We start from the raw sequence: 14,020 nt of genomic DNA, 5'->3' as shown, positions 1-14,020 counted from the left end.
TCGAAATTAACCTACTTCCTAATCTAATGTCCACTACTGTTATTAAACAGTAAATTAAATAAGTTAAAGCATCATTTTGCAGTCCATGGTAGTCTGCACAAAGTTATTTCTGACAATGGTACACAGTTTACAAGCCAACAGTTCAAGAGATTTGCTGAAGAGTTGGACTTTATTCATGTTATGAGTAGTCCTGAGTACCCACAGTCAAATGGTTTGGCAGAACATGCAGTTCAAAGTGCGAAACAGTTATTCACTAAGTGAAAATGATGCAGTAGCGATGTTTTTCTAAATCTCCTGAATCTCAGAAATATTCCTCATGATAAACATCTTGGTTCACCTGCACAAAGGCTTTTATCGAGACAGACCAGAACCATACTACCAATTGATCACAGTCTGTTGGCTCTCTGTGCTAAGAACAACAAAGCAGTGAAAGCTCATCTTATGAAAAGGCATTTGTCTCAGACGTCCTATTATGATAAGACCAGCAAACTGCTCAGTCCATTATGAGAAGGGGAAATAGTGAGGATGCAAATGTCCAAAGGTTTTGATCAGATTGGAGTCATGAGAAGTGCATGTCCAGAGCTGAGGTTGTGCATTGTGGAATCGGGTTCAGGCACCTAGGCAGCGAGTCATTTCCCTGTGGAACATTTAACTGGGGACACATGCCTGAAGTTAACATGCAGCTGCAGAGAGATATGGCTGTTTGCAAATTTCCTGTGGGCAAAGAGAAGCATATGCTGCCATGCCCACAACTTCAGTAACCAAATGCACATGGGAAAAACAATGTCCATGGTCCACAATGAAACATGAGACAGCAGGCAATATGGCAGGCATCAGCAGCAGGTTGGCCAGAGGGCATGTCAATGGCAGTAGAAATGCAGTGCACAATGGGTAGTGCCTTTATAATTGGAGTGCGTTGACCACTACCCCCTTCAAAATGTCTAGGGAACATTACCTAAAACAAATACTGGAGCATAAATGTGACTACAGTATCATGCAGGATTTCCTCCATGCTGTAGCACACTTCTACATGTTGTAGTTACATAAGTATGTACTGTACACTGAGCACAACACTCATCACTTTTTCTGCCACCATTCATTTGGTTATTAAAGCTGTGAACAGGGCAGGGTGTGCTTCTCTTTGCCCATAGGCAATTTGCAAACAGCCAATATTTCTCTGCAGCTGAATGTCACTTCAGTCATGTGTCCCCAGTCAAATGTACCACAGTGAAATGTCTCGCTGTCTAGGTGCCTGAACCCACTACCACTACATCACTGTGCCATTTAAATATATATTTATTATAATTATTAATTGAGCCTTAATGCGATTGACTGTTTATTCTTTCTCTGTTGTTTGCTAAACAGTTTTGAAGAGCAATATATGCTGTATTTGGCTTTCTTTGGTGTTAGACTGTCAGAAAGTTTTGAAGTGCAAATCATTGATAGGTTATTTTGATTCTTAGTTCTTCAGTGGGCACATGGGAAAATCTTGGGAGGTAACACAAACTTAAGTTGTTTCAGTTTTTATAACCAATAAGATTTGTTCATGACTGTATGGTAAAGATTATGCAGTTTTAGCACAATAGCTGCAAAATATTAACTTCTATGCAATATGCACAAAAATTAAATAGTACAAGTAAAGGAGTGTTAGAAACAACTAAGTTGATTTTGTATTCTCTTTTTTATTTCTATTATACTTTTACCTCTGAATCACAATTTTGACAAGTATGTGGGGCCTTTGAGACCAAGACACAATTCTTAAATATGCAGCAGATTCCTTATCAGTTTCATCATTTGTAATTAATGAAAAAAGGAAACTGTCACATTTTTAAGATATATTTGGAATCTGATAAGATGGTACTGGTAATTTGCCCGGGGGAATACTTAAGTGAATATCTTTGTAAGGAGCATGTTAGACATTTGTCTGTATAGGGTATCATGTTTTAGGAACTCTGAGAAAAGGGAAGAGGCCTTTAAGAAAAAAAAATGATTACACTTTAGTTACATTACAGTGGGATAAAATAAAGAAAAGAGTTAAAAGGACACAAATTTGAATCCTAGGGTAAATTTTGACCCTTCTGTCTGTCAATCATCATCTCCTCACAACCAACCATTTGCTCCCCATTGCCCTTATAAAGGTTACCTGGGATGGGATGTCATTTTGACACCATTATGGATGGTTCACATTTTGTTCAGGCATTTGACCCTTCTTGCCCATATATATTGCTTAATAGACTGTGGAGGATAATCCCTCATTTCTGCTTGGGACTTTCCCTCCAAACACAACCTTCACTTCATCCTGAAGTACTTGGCAGTGGCATTTGATCATACTTCTTAATGTTTCCACCTCCCTGCTTGGCTCCATCAGTAAACATGATTGCCCTCATTGTAATAAGGGCTTCATCACTCTGCACCATTGAGGCATTCTGGATACTAAGATAAAATGACAACACATTGAAAAGATAAGTCAAGAACTCAATTATGTTAAAGTCAAATTATAGGAATTAGAGTAATATATATATCTAGGGTGCAAAAGTAAGACAAGTAAGACTGGGTTACTAAAACACTTTTACCAAAGAAGCATCTTAATCTGGTCCACATGGAAATGGAAATGAAAGATCACTAGACAGTGATTGCCTATTGTTTACACATAAAAGGATATAAATTATCGGACTCATCCGTGAATGATAAAGACAAAAAAACAGCAAGCTGCATTATTAATGGACATATTATATCTACAATTTCATGTGACAAAGCAGGCAAACAAATAATAAGGAAAAGGAGTTAAATGATACAAAAAAAAAAACTAAGGTGTACTGGAAAATGAGTATGAGAAGACATGGTGAAACTGCATTCACTTTTCAGGTCAATTAGATGTAAGCGAATGGATAAAGAACAGATGAACAACCTTGTACTGTTCTTGATTTGCCAGATGGACCGTGGCCATGGTTTTGCCTCATATTTTTGTCATATTCCACATAAAATTTTTGCTTATCTGATAAATTCCTGAGGTGTATACTAAGTCATCAATGCCAGACTTGAAATTCATTAACTGGGATAGAATCTAATTGTGCATAGATACTAATAAGATCATGCTTGTTATCAGAAGCATGCCTCAAATTTAAAAAGAAAAAAAAAAGCATGCCTGGGGGATAGAGCATCACAAACCTTAAACCATAACAGATGCCAAGGATAGGAATTAAAGGTGATCCAGTACAGAAATGTGATGAAAAAAAGCTGTATAACACTGAAGTCTGTGCAGATACTTATAAGGAATGCTAGGAAAAACACAGAGACAGAAAAAGTTGGACATTGAGTGAAGACCCTTTAAACAAAAAAAATCTAGTAAATGCTACAAGTAATATAAGTATCAAAGTAGAAAGTTCTGATCCCATATATCCAAGCTTAAAACAAACAATTCAAGTGAAGGCGTACTCTCAGCAGCTATTGGCAAAGAAGGAATAAAAACTACAAAGTTTTGTTCACAGACAACTTTTGCATTAAATGGTCAATATAGCGAAAGGAAGAAAAGTAAAATGGTGACATCCACAGTGATGGCTTACTATAACCGTGAAACTGGTGCCTACCCAGGGTCCATAGACCAAGAGGGGGTGGTCAGTGGTCAGTCAGAGAAGTGACTTTTACTAATAATAAAAAATATATAAAAGCAATTTTTAATAATGTTCAACCCTACTAATTAGTTTACCTTATGTACTAAAAATAATCAGAGTGTTGCATTCTACTTATATGCTAAAAAAAAGTTTAAATGGCAGGCACTTCTTATGTACACTCACAGTGCCTAATGCTTGCACATGTGGGTCTATATCATTTAATTGAATGCTTAACTCAGCAAATCTCTCTCTTTGTCAAACTGACAAGTGAAAGCTCAATTAAGTGAATGATCGGTTAAGCAAAAAGGTTCCTAGGCAAAAAAACAGTTGCCCGCTTTCCGACCATAATAAACAAAACAAAATTAATAACTCTGCAAAGTGGGGGGATTCACCCCAACACCTCCCTAACTAAATATGCCAACTCTGAGATTACACTATTGTGGAAAAGGGCAAATTCCTGATGACGGCCAATCATGTCCTTTCTCTGGGTCACATTCACTTAAATGATCATTTGCTTAATTGAGCTTTTGCTTAAGTCAGTTCAACAAATAGCAACTCAATGTACCACCGAAAAAGTGCAAACCAGTTTATTAATCCAATGTGTTAGTAGGAATAAAACCAAGCACAATCAACATACAGGTTAAGCGCTTTCAACAATTGTAATGTTCATCACTCTTCTTTTATATACCCACCAGCCAACCCACACCCATTTTTAAAAACAATAAACTATTAAACAATAAATTAACTAATTACTTAATGTTTAAATAAAACACATTTTAAAATGCACCATTTTCTGAACTCAAATGTTGTTTAACATACAAAACTTAATCAAATACCAAAAGGCCCAAAAGGCTGTTCTAAAAACCATATAAATCGTAATTGTCAAATACTACCCATCCAGACCTCAATGTGTTTCATCATCTCTTGTCCTTTTTCATACACTAAATGTTCTCATAGAATTTTTAATTATAACTGATAATGTATAAAAGGTATGTGTTGTGTTAAAACTGATGACAAAAACAATAAATGCACTCCATGTTCTATATAGTTTATTCTAAAAAATTTTAATGTCAATTATAATTTAGCAACCCTAATCTTAAGGACACTGCTATTACTAATGTTTTCATTCAAGCCCAGGGGTTTGGCTGTGTCTAACCTTAATTGCCAGTATAACTCTTTATATTCTAGAGATATGGGCTGCAGATTGGATACTGGCTACTGTGTGCAAAAAGCTGGCTACTGTTGGTTTGTTTCTAAGAAAAGAAAAACTTTTCATTATTTTTCAGACTGTCCCTGATTTTGTCTCATGTGTATGCCAGTGCCTTTTCTAATAAATCATCGAAGACTGAAACCATTAATTTGGGAAGAGTATAATAGCTATGCATTACAGAAACATCCTCTTTTATCATTTTATTTTAAAATCTGGCTTCACATAAATAGTTTGCATTTGCAAGAAATATGCTAGAATATTTATTTATTTTTTCAATAATCATTTTTATTGTTTTACAAAACCATTATACATTTCACACACTATTTACATTATGTACAATATTGCTTCCAATGTTTTAGTTCCATTTTGAATTTCCCTATAATACATTAAGAATAAATATCATTTTAACCAAGTACAGGAAAATAAAATCACAAAAAATTAAACATAAAAGCATCTACAATAGACAATTATAAACCAACTCAAGCCAATAATTTGTATTATTTCTACATTTTCTATCTAATCCAAGAATGTGTTGGTACACATACAGAATGTCCTGACGGAAAGTGGATTAGAATATTTATTATTTGCAACTATGTGAAGTAAAGTTAAAACTTTCCAGGATATCACAGAGTTTGCCTTAGGAGTTTATGTGCTTTACAAAATGTATGGTGTTATGGCAAATCATTGAGGATAGCAATCACAAAATGATGTGTCTGTGTGTGTGTGTGTGTGTGTGTGTGTGTGTGTGTGTGTGTGTGTGTGTGTGTGTGTTGTTTCCTGCTTATTTTAAAATCTGACTTTATAGGACAAATGTGCATCTGTATGACATGCAATGGAATATTTACCCTCTTTGGAGTTTTTGAGTGAAACAAATGTAAAACTATCCTTGATATCACAAAACGCTGCTTACTATGTCTTTTATTTTTGGTCTGTGCCTCATGAAATGTGTGTTTTTATAGCAAATAATTCATGATTATAGTCAATAAATGGGGTGGGGATTGACTGTGGATGAAAAAAAAAACTAATCTCTTGCAGTTTGCTTATTTTGAAATCTGGCTTTACAGGAGTAATGTGAGTTTGCATGAAATACATTGGAATACTTGTTCTCTTCCAAGCCTTTGTGTGAAACAACTTTGAAACTATTCATGATATGAAAGAGAATCCTTGCCTTTATTTCTTCGGTCTGTGCCTCATAAAAATTATGGTTTTATAACAAATCATTGAGAATTACAATTTCTAAATAGTAGATGAGGTGTTTGCTGTAGTTGAAAACAACTTTTTTTTTCTGGCCATATGTGACTAGTGTGCATTTGTATGAAATACTTTGGGTGGTATTTATTGCAGAGGGCTAAAGCTCTGAGATTTCAATCAGCTACTTTCAGTGCCCACAGAACAAGTTTTGAGTCCTTCCAACTGCATAACTCTAAGTAAGTTATTTAACCAGACTGTGTTCTCTGGTCACCCTGCAAGTGAGTACTAATTTGTAATTTGTAAATAAGGCATTTTTGCCTGGTGAACAAATAGAAAAAAAAAATAATTCTCTGCTGAGTCTTAGGGTTTAGTAATGCTGAGACTGCACCTGATTTCATACAATATCCCTGACTTTGCATGAAGGTTTTGGTCTGCGCCTCAAAAACTGTGCTTTTCTGGCAAATCTTTAAAGTTTGCAGTCACTAAAAAAGGTTATTTGCTCAGTTAAGCAACTGACTTTATAGAACTAATGAACATTTATTTGAAATAAGTTATAATACTGTGGGCCTGATTCACAAAGGCTTGCACGGAGTCTTAGAGTAGAGTAAGACTCCATGCAGCCATCATGTCCGACGAGCGATCCAGGAACAGCCTGTAGGGGGCGTGTAAGAGAGCTCCTAAAATGGTTCTTACACGGACAGGGCTGGGACATGCAACTTACCTCAATTGCAGGTGAAAGGCATGCAAATGAGGTAGATTTGCAATTCAGGAAACCTGAAACTGTCTGAGTAAGAGCAGTGTTATTTGCAGAAATGTACTCAGTTGACAACTGAGTACCATTCTGCATAGCAAAACGGAGCCGTGACAGCTCCAAATAAAGGTTGCATCCAGTGCAGGAAGCATGCCAATGGCCAAATATATGGCCATTGGAAATGTTTCCTGATGCAATATGAAAATTAAAAATATTTTTTTTTCGCCGATTTCCGATGTTCAAGCGTAGCGCAGTGCCGCGCAAACGAGCTGCGCTCTAAAACCCAGAATACTAAAAATTAAAACCCACAAATATGGATTTTATTGAAATTGTTAATGTACAATGCAAGGGAATGGCAGGCTGAAGACAACATGGCCACCAAGTAGAGGTTGCTAAGGGGGGAAGCTCAGTCTAAGACATGTAACCAAGCATTAGTAGACAATTCTGTGTAAATGAGTGTTAGGATAGTGAATCGCAAGTTTACATAGCAAATGAGCACAGTCAGTGGAGTGTAGGAGTAGGATATGGGGAGTAACAGAGTAGAAGATAGGTGACATCATGAGGGGGGTATGTATGAAAGAAGTGAATCTCATTGGAGTAGAGTGGCATGTGTCAGCTGTCATTTATACATCATGGAAAGAGGTGTGTCAATAGGTAGGCTAGGGAAAGCCAAGAAATGGAAGGTGTATGCCATGGATAACACCAAAGTTTCTTGCTGAATGGGTATGTGCATGTGTGCGCACGTGTAAACCCAAGTAAGACAGAGTGCATGCATGTAAGCATGAGTGCACGCGTTTAAGCTGGAATAAGCATGTATAAGGCTGTTTAAAGAGTTATAAGCATGTTTGTGCTCGTGTTCACGCGTTTTAACTGGAATAAGCAAGTTTTAGTCCATGTAAGTATGTGTGCGCGCATGTTAGCTGCTGTGCGCATTTGCGCTTGTGTGCGTGGCCCCCCCTGAAGAAACAGAAAGGAAAAAGGAAGCACAAGAAATAGTAGGAAGCTACCAGGGAGTACTAGCAGAGCTAGCAGGTGAAAACAATCAGAATCAGGCAATTACACAGGCAGTACACTAGCCCAGCCCAGCCTAGCACAAAAAGCTCTGCAAACAACAGTCCATTATGTTTCTCACAACAGACACTGCAATAAGCTAATAGAAGTGAAAACTGAAAAAGCTTTACTGAGACAAAGAAATGTTAGGGGCTGCAGTTGCTGTTATAAGGTGACATATGCAACATGCTGAGGGTGGTTACAATGGAAATGCTGCTGGACAACCCACAGTGAGGAGACGGAGAACAGTGTACAGGCCTAGGGTAACCTACCAGGGGCTACATGAGCTGGAGATAGTGGAGCGCTATAGAGTGGACAGAGACCTCCTGCAGCAAATTGTTGAGCTGTGCAGGCCACGCCTCAGACACAGAACCAACAGAGGGGAACCCATCCCAGTGGAAACCAAGGTATGTGTTGGCCTAAGAATATTAGCAACAGGTTCTTTCCAGAGACCAACTGGTGATATGATGGGGATATCACAGGCATCAGCATCCAGGGTACTACAGCAGTTCCTGGATGCCATGTCAGCACATGTCGGTGATCATGTATATTTCCCCAATTCCCATGAGGTATTGGCCAGCAATATGCGTCTCTTCCAGCAAATAGCAGAATACCCTGAGATAGTGGGTGCAATAGACGGCATGCACATATGCATCAAAGTACCAGCCAGCGAGTGGGGTAGGGTCTACTTCAACCGCAAGGGCTTCCCCTCCATCAACTGGTCGTGTGTGATGCCCAGGGCATAATACTGAATGTGTGTGCAGGCTGCCCTAGAAGATACCATGATTCCCATATCTGGCATCTGACACAGCTGTACCAGACATTTGCCAATGGGGACATCCCACATGGTCACTTAGTGGGGGATGCTGGCTATGCACTGGAGCCGTGGCTGATGACACCCATCAGAAACGCACACACACCTGAACAGGAACGCCATAATGAGGCACATGCACAAACACATAATGTAATAGAGCTAATGGGCTGCTCAAGTCACGGTTCCGGTGCCTGGACACATCTGTTGGAGCCTTGCAGTACTCACCAACTACATGTACCCAAATTGTCATGGTATGTGCTATGCTACATAATATGATCCTATGAAAACAGCTGCAGCAGGACCAGCATAGGCCTGGGCCAAACAGCCCCCCACCATTGCCAAGGCCATTACAGGCAGAGCGTGACTCGGAGGAGGAACAACCTGAGCCTGCCCCAGTAGGCAGAAGGAGGTGTGCCCAGTATGCTTTGGCCTTGGCAAAGAGGCAACAAATAGCACATACACTGGCTCAGTAGGAACTCTGGAAATTATACCTCTCTCCGACTCGCACATATAGTAAAAGGGATGCCTAAGTTGACACTACCTGCTTTCAAACATGTACAGGGAGTGTAGTATGTGCATCCAGCATAGGCAGTCCTGCAGCACCACCTAAGGCATGATTGCCATGTGTTAAGCAATATAAAGCAGTGCTAAACAGCATTTACCACCATGTAGTATATGCAAACAAAATTGCACACACCAACTAGCACAACTGTGGTCAATGTTCAGTAATATTGGGCAACGCCCAGCAATGTTGGTGAATATTGAGCAATGTTGGACAAGCCTGGTCTAAGTAGGGCATAGCTGAACAAAAGCCAACATGCTCATATTTGCTTAACGGGCCCTTAAGCAGTCTGGTCTGCTCAGTATGAAAATATAAAGCAGTAATGGGCCGCGAACCCAGGATACTGTGCACTATAGCCAAAGTACTGAACCACTAAACCATGACAGTATTGCAGTGCTCAGCCTGTATGAAGGAATGTTGATAAGTCTATGCAAATTATTTCATGGAAACCCTAAAAGCACAGCATAATCCTTGTCAACTTATGACACAAAGGTGAATCCTGCAGTGAGAACAGAACCTGACTTCCAACACACACAGTATAAATGTTAATATCGGTCATGTTCGCACACATCAACCAATGTAGTGGACCTCAGATAGCAACATACTGAAAGGCCACACTGGGCATGCTCACACACTTTAATAAATGAGACAAATGTTAGGCAACAAAACACGGAATGGCAGAACTGGGCATGCTCACACACTTAGGCCATGTCTGAGTACAGCAGTGGGCCACGCATATCTGGCAGTTGCATGTGTTAACCCAGGAACCTGTCACTATACAGCAATCCACCCTGTGCACACAGTTATATGACAACAGACACATTTATAATATAGTGGAACCCTGTCATAATCAAATATGTTCTGCAGATACCAAAGTTGTTCATAGAAACTGGTAAAGCAAAGATGATAAAGACCTGCAAACAGTATCAGCAATAAACATTGTGCATCTTGAACATTAGCATAGGTTCAGAGGTCGATACTAGGCTATCTGCCCTAGGGCATGTACAAGCCTAGCCAGAGTGTGTTTGGCATTCGCAACCCTGTCAGATTACTACACTGTGTGTGTGAATAGTAGGTCACACAAGATAGCCCATGTACGTTTAGGCTGGTGTGCCTCTGTCTAGCAGGGACACAGAAGATATCCCAGGGCTAAACATACGATACCCATACAGTCATCAAGATGTCTCCTGTAGGTGGTCACTGGGTGGCTCTGCCTATGTGAAACTGGGATTACATTCTGGAGTGAGTGGAGCCTCTGGCATAAGAATCTGTCCCTCCACAATGTCCTATTAACATCTGTGCTGAGGTATACATCCCTGGAGTGTGTAGCTCCAAGGGAGTCGGATATCCTGAGGTGGAGCATGTCCAGTAATTCTGGATTGGGTATATCTGTAAACAACAGGCACACATCATATCCAAGTAGGTGGTAAGCGACTGAGTAGAGCTGGAGTTACTGCATCTGAACTGTGCAGGGCATCTGTGTGAGTCCCTAGATCTGCTTGGTGAGGAACTTCCGTGGCCAGTACAGTTGCTGCAGGTAAGGTCAGGTAAGGTACACCCCAAATGTGGCATTGCAACCAAGCATGGATGTGATGAGTATAGGGGCACAATGATCTCACTCGATCTAGATGTGAAACCATATGGGATAAGGTGGCCCACATAGAAGGTGTGTCCAACCACTTTGGCAACGTGAATGTCAAAGGTGACAGTACGAACAAGTCATGTCCTCAAACCCCTAACAACTCCTACCGGATGTAATGGAGTACTACCTATGTGGTAATGTGTGGGCATGTTGTTATTCCCAAAGGGGATGACTATGTAACTAATGGCATTTAGCTGTAGGTCATGGCTCAGGCACCAGTCATCCATCTCTGTGAAACCCTGTTTGAGTATGCATGTGGCAGCTGGAGAGTTGATCATGGCACCCAGTTTGCAGTCAAGTGCAAACATGTTCAACCATATTCCCTCTGTGGTAGCCTGTACGTCAGACAAATATATACTGAACAAGAGAGGTCCCAGGACCAAGCCATGTGGGATGCCACATGTAACTGGTGTATAGTTAGACATGGCACCTGCAATTCTGACCATGTGGGTGCTATCCCTGACCCAGGTATCAATCCATCGTGTGAGATATGTGTCCATATCGATGCTGGTGAGCCTATGCATAATGGCCCAGTGGGTTATTGTGTTGAAGGGTTTTGCAAGGTTCAGGTAGGCTGTGTGGACAGCCGTCCCTATGTTGATGGACCTGTTAGCCATTTAAAGAATACAAACAGGTTCAAGAGGCAAGATCTGCCCACAACAACGCTGAAATGTGTAGGACAATGTGTCTGTAGGTTCCCGATGTCTATGTGTATGAGTCCCATGACAAAACACTCCATAGCTTTGCAGAACAGGCTACTTAGGCTTATAGGGCAATATTGTCTGTGGTCCATTGTGGCACCAACTCTGTGGAGTGGGACCACTGTCGCTGTACACCATTCCTTGGGTACATATCCTGTGGTAACTCCGATATTGAACAGTGATGTAATGTGAGGGTTGCGTCTGTCATGATGCTCGTGTAAGATGCAGGCTGGGACACTGTCTGGTCACATTGATACTGTAATGTATGCTTTGGGGAGGGCAGCATTCACCTGTTACTGTGTGGTGTCAGGGAGGTTATGCTCTGTTGGGATGGATAGTTGCTCCTTAGGGGGGATGGGTGGGAGACATCTGCACTGAACCTGTTTGCCAGGATGTTGGCAATGCCAGTGGGTTCAGGGTAGGTTTAGTCAGTATGCAGTAACTCACAGCATATCAGTGAGTGTCCACCCAGGTTCCTGACATAACTGAAGGAGGCCGTGTGATAGTCCTACGTGTCTGTTGCAATTGTCTGGTAGAAGTGGCCCTTAGAAAAGTTCATGAGTGATCTAGCTGTCTGCTAGTACAGATCACATATGCCTTCCCAGTCTGGGATTGTGCTCTATAATGTAGTAGCTTCCTCCTGGAGTTGTACAGCTTATTAATGGCTGGGGTCTACCAGGCAGGTCCCCTGCCATTGGAGTAGTAAGTCCTGTTGTTATTTGGGATAGCACAATCCATGCAATCCACTAGGTGTCCATAGCATGTGTATGTAAATGATGCAGCAGTGTGAGCCGTATTTGCCACTGTCTCAGGGTCTCTGAAGGATACCACCTTGCTTCGGTGAAGTGAGAAATTGGCTCATGAGAAGTTCATCAAGATTGCCCAGGATGGGTGTGTGGAGGGTATATGTATGTCCAGTGAGATACATGTATGTTCTGACCTTACCAATGAGGGGTATATCACTGGTGTGGAACATAGAGTCCCCATGTTGGTGATGATCAGGCCCAATATGTATTCTCCCTTGTGGCTGTGCTGACTGGTTGTGCCATAGCATATGAGTCTACAAATTGTAGCAACTATTGGGTGAGGGTGTCAGGGCTTGAGTAGTATCCCCAGTCAATATTTGTGTATATGAAGTCACACAGTATAATGGTGTTTGTGGAGACCTTCATATTCTCCATAGTTCCCACGAAAGCTGAGTGTGGTTCCTGAGTTTGGGAGTATGTTCTGTAGCAGGCATCAAACTGAAAGGCAGTATTGCACAATGGTAGTTGTATATGTATGGTCTGTGATGCTTTGTGCAGTGCTGCTAACCCAGAGGTGTGTGTATCTGTGATGTATATGGATACTCCACCTAGTTGTGTTGTCTATTCCAAGTCTTGTTGTCAGACAGCATGGTATGAAACATAACCTGGTAGTGCTGGTGCGCATAAGTGAGCCTGAACCAGGCGTCTGTCAGTGCACAGATATCACTGTCCTCCATACTGAGGAGAGTCCTGAGTGGCCGCAATATGAGGTTAACACAACTGTTGTTGAGCATCATTACTCTTAGTTTAATTTAACCTGTAATGTCTATGGAGGTGGGTTTGTCTTCCGAGCCCTGCTTAAAAAAGGCACTATGGTGGTAGCAAGAGACTTAGCCAGCATTCCTAAGTCCAAGGGTGACAGGTGCAAGTTTTCCATAGTGAAGCTACGTGGCATGTTGAGCATGTCACTATAGGCTGACAGACACTGTATCCCCTATGAATTAAACACATTTGTTAGGCAACTGTTAAATGTGATATGTGTGTCTGTATACTGTGACATCATAATTGGTGGGTGCAAGATGCTAGACAAGGTCAGGGTCATACTGGCCTGGGCTACATGATCAGAGTGTTCCTCCATGTATCATGTCATGTGGTCCAGGGAGTAACGTCTGAGGATATACACACCAGCATGGACAATGTTGGTGCCAGTCCTGTACTTGCTTTGGAGTGATCTGACTGCCTGTGTTATGCTACAGATCCTGGCACCCAACAGACAGCCCAAAGTGACTATTCCCTTGTTAGGGCTGGTGAGTGGTACGTCAATGTGTCTGACAATAAGTGTCGTCTATTACAAGTGTATTAGGTGTGTTGTTTAGCCGGAAGGGCAGTGACTGTGTGGCACACTGACATTGTGAACTATGTGATATGTGGGTATTGTAGTGGGGTAGCAGGTGCGTGCGTGTCTGCTTTGGAGGTCTCTGCTGCTTAGGTAGAGTACATTTACAGTATCCAAGTATGTCTGTGTGTGATAATGTGGTTCGAGTGCTGTTACTAGAGGATATGTGAGACTGATATGTGGTGTGTGTGGTTACCTTTACCACATGACAGACTGTGCCAGTCATGGGTTGAGAGAGTTCAGCACCCTGTATGTCTATATAGGTGCATCTCACACATATATCTGAGTTTGTCGGGAGGAGGAGAGGGTTGTCTGTGTACATGAGGCAGATGTGACATTGTGTCAA

Source organism: Protopterus annectens, chromosome 7.part0, assembly GCF_019279795.1.
Source record: "Protopterus annectens isolate FY-2018-M chromosome 7.part0, PAN1.0, whole genome shotgun sequence".
NCBI lineage: Eukaryota > Metazoa > Chordata > Ceratodontiformes > Protopteridae > Protopterus > Protopterus annectens.
This window is presented reverse-complemented; position numbering follows the sequence as displayed.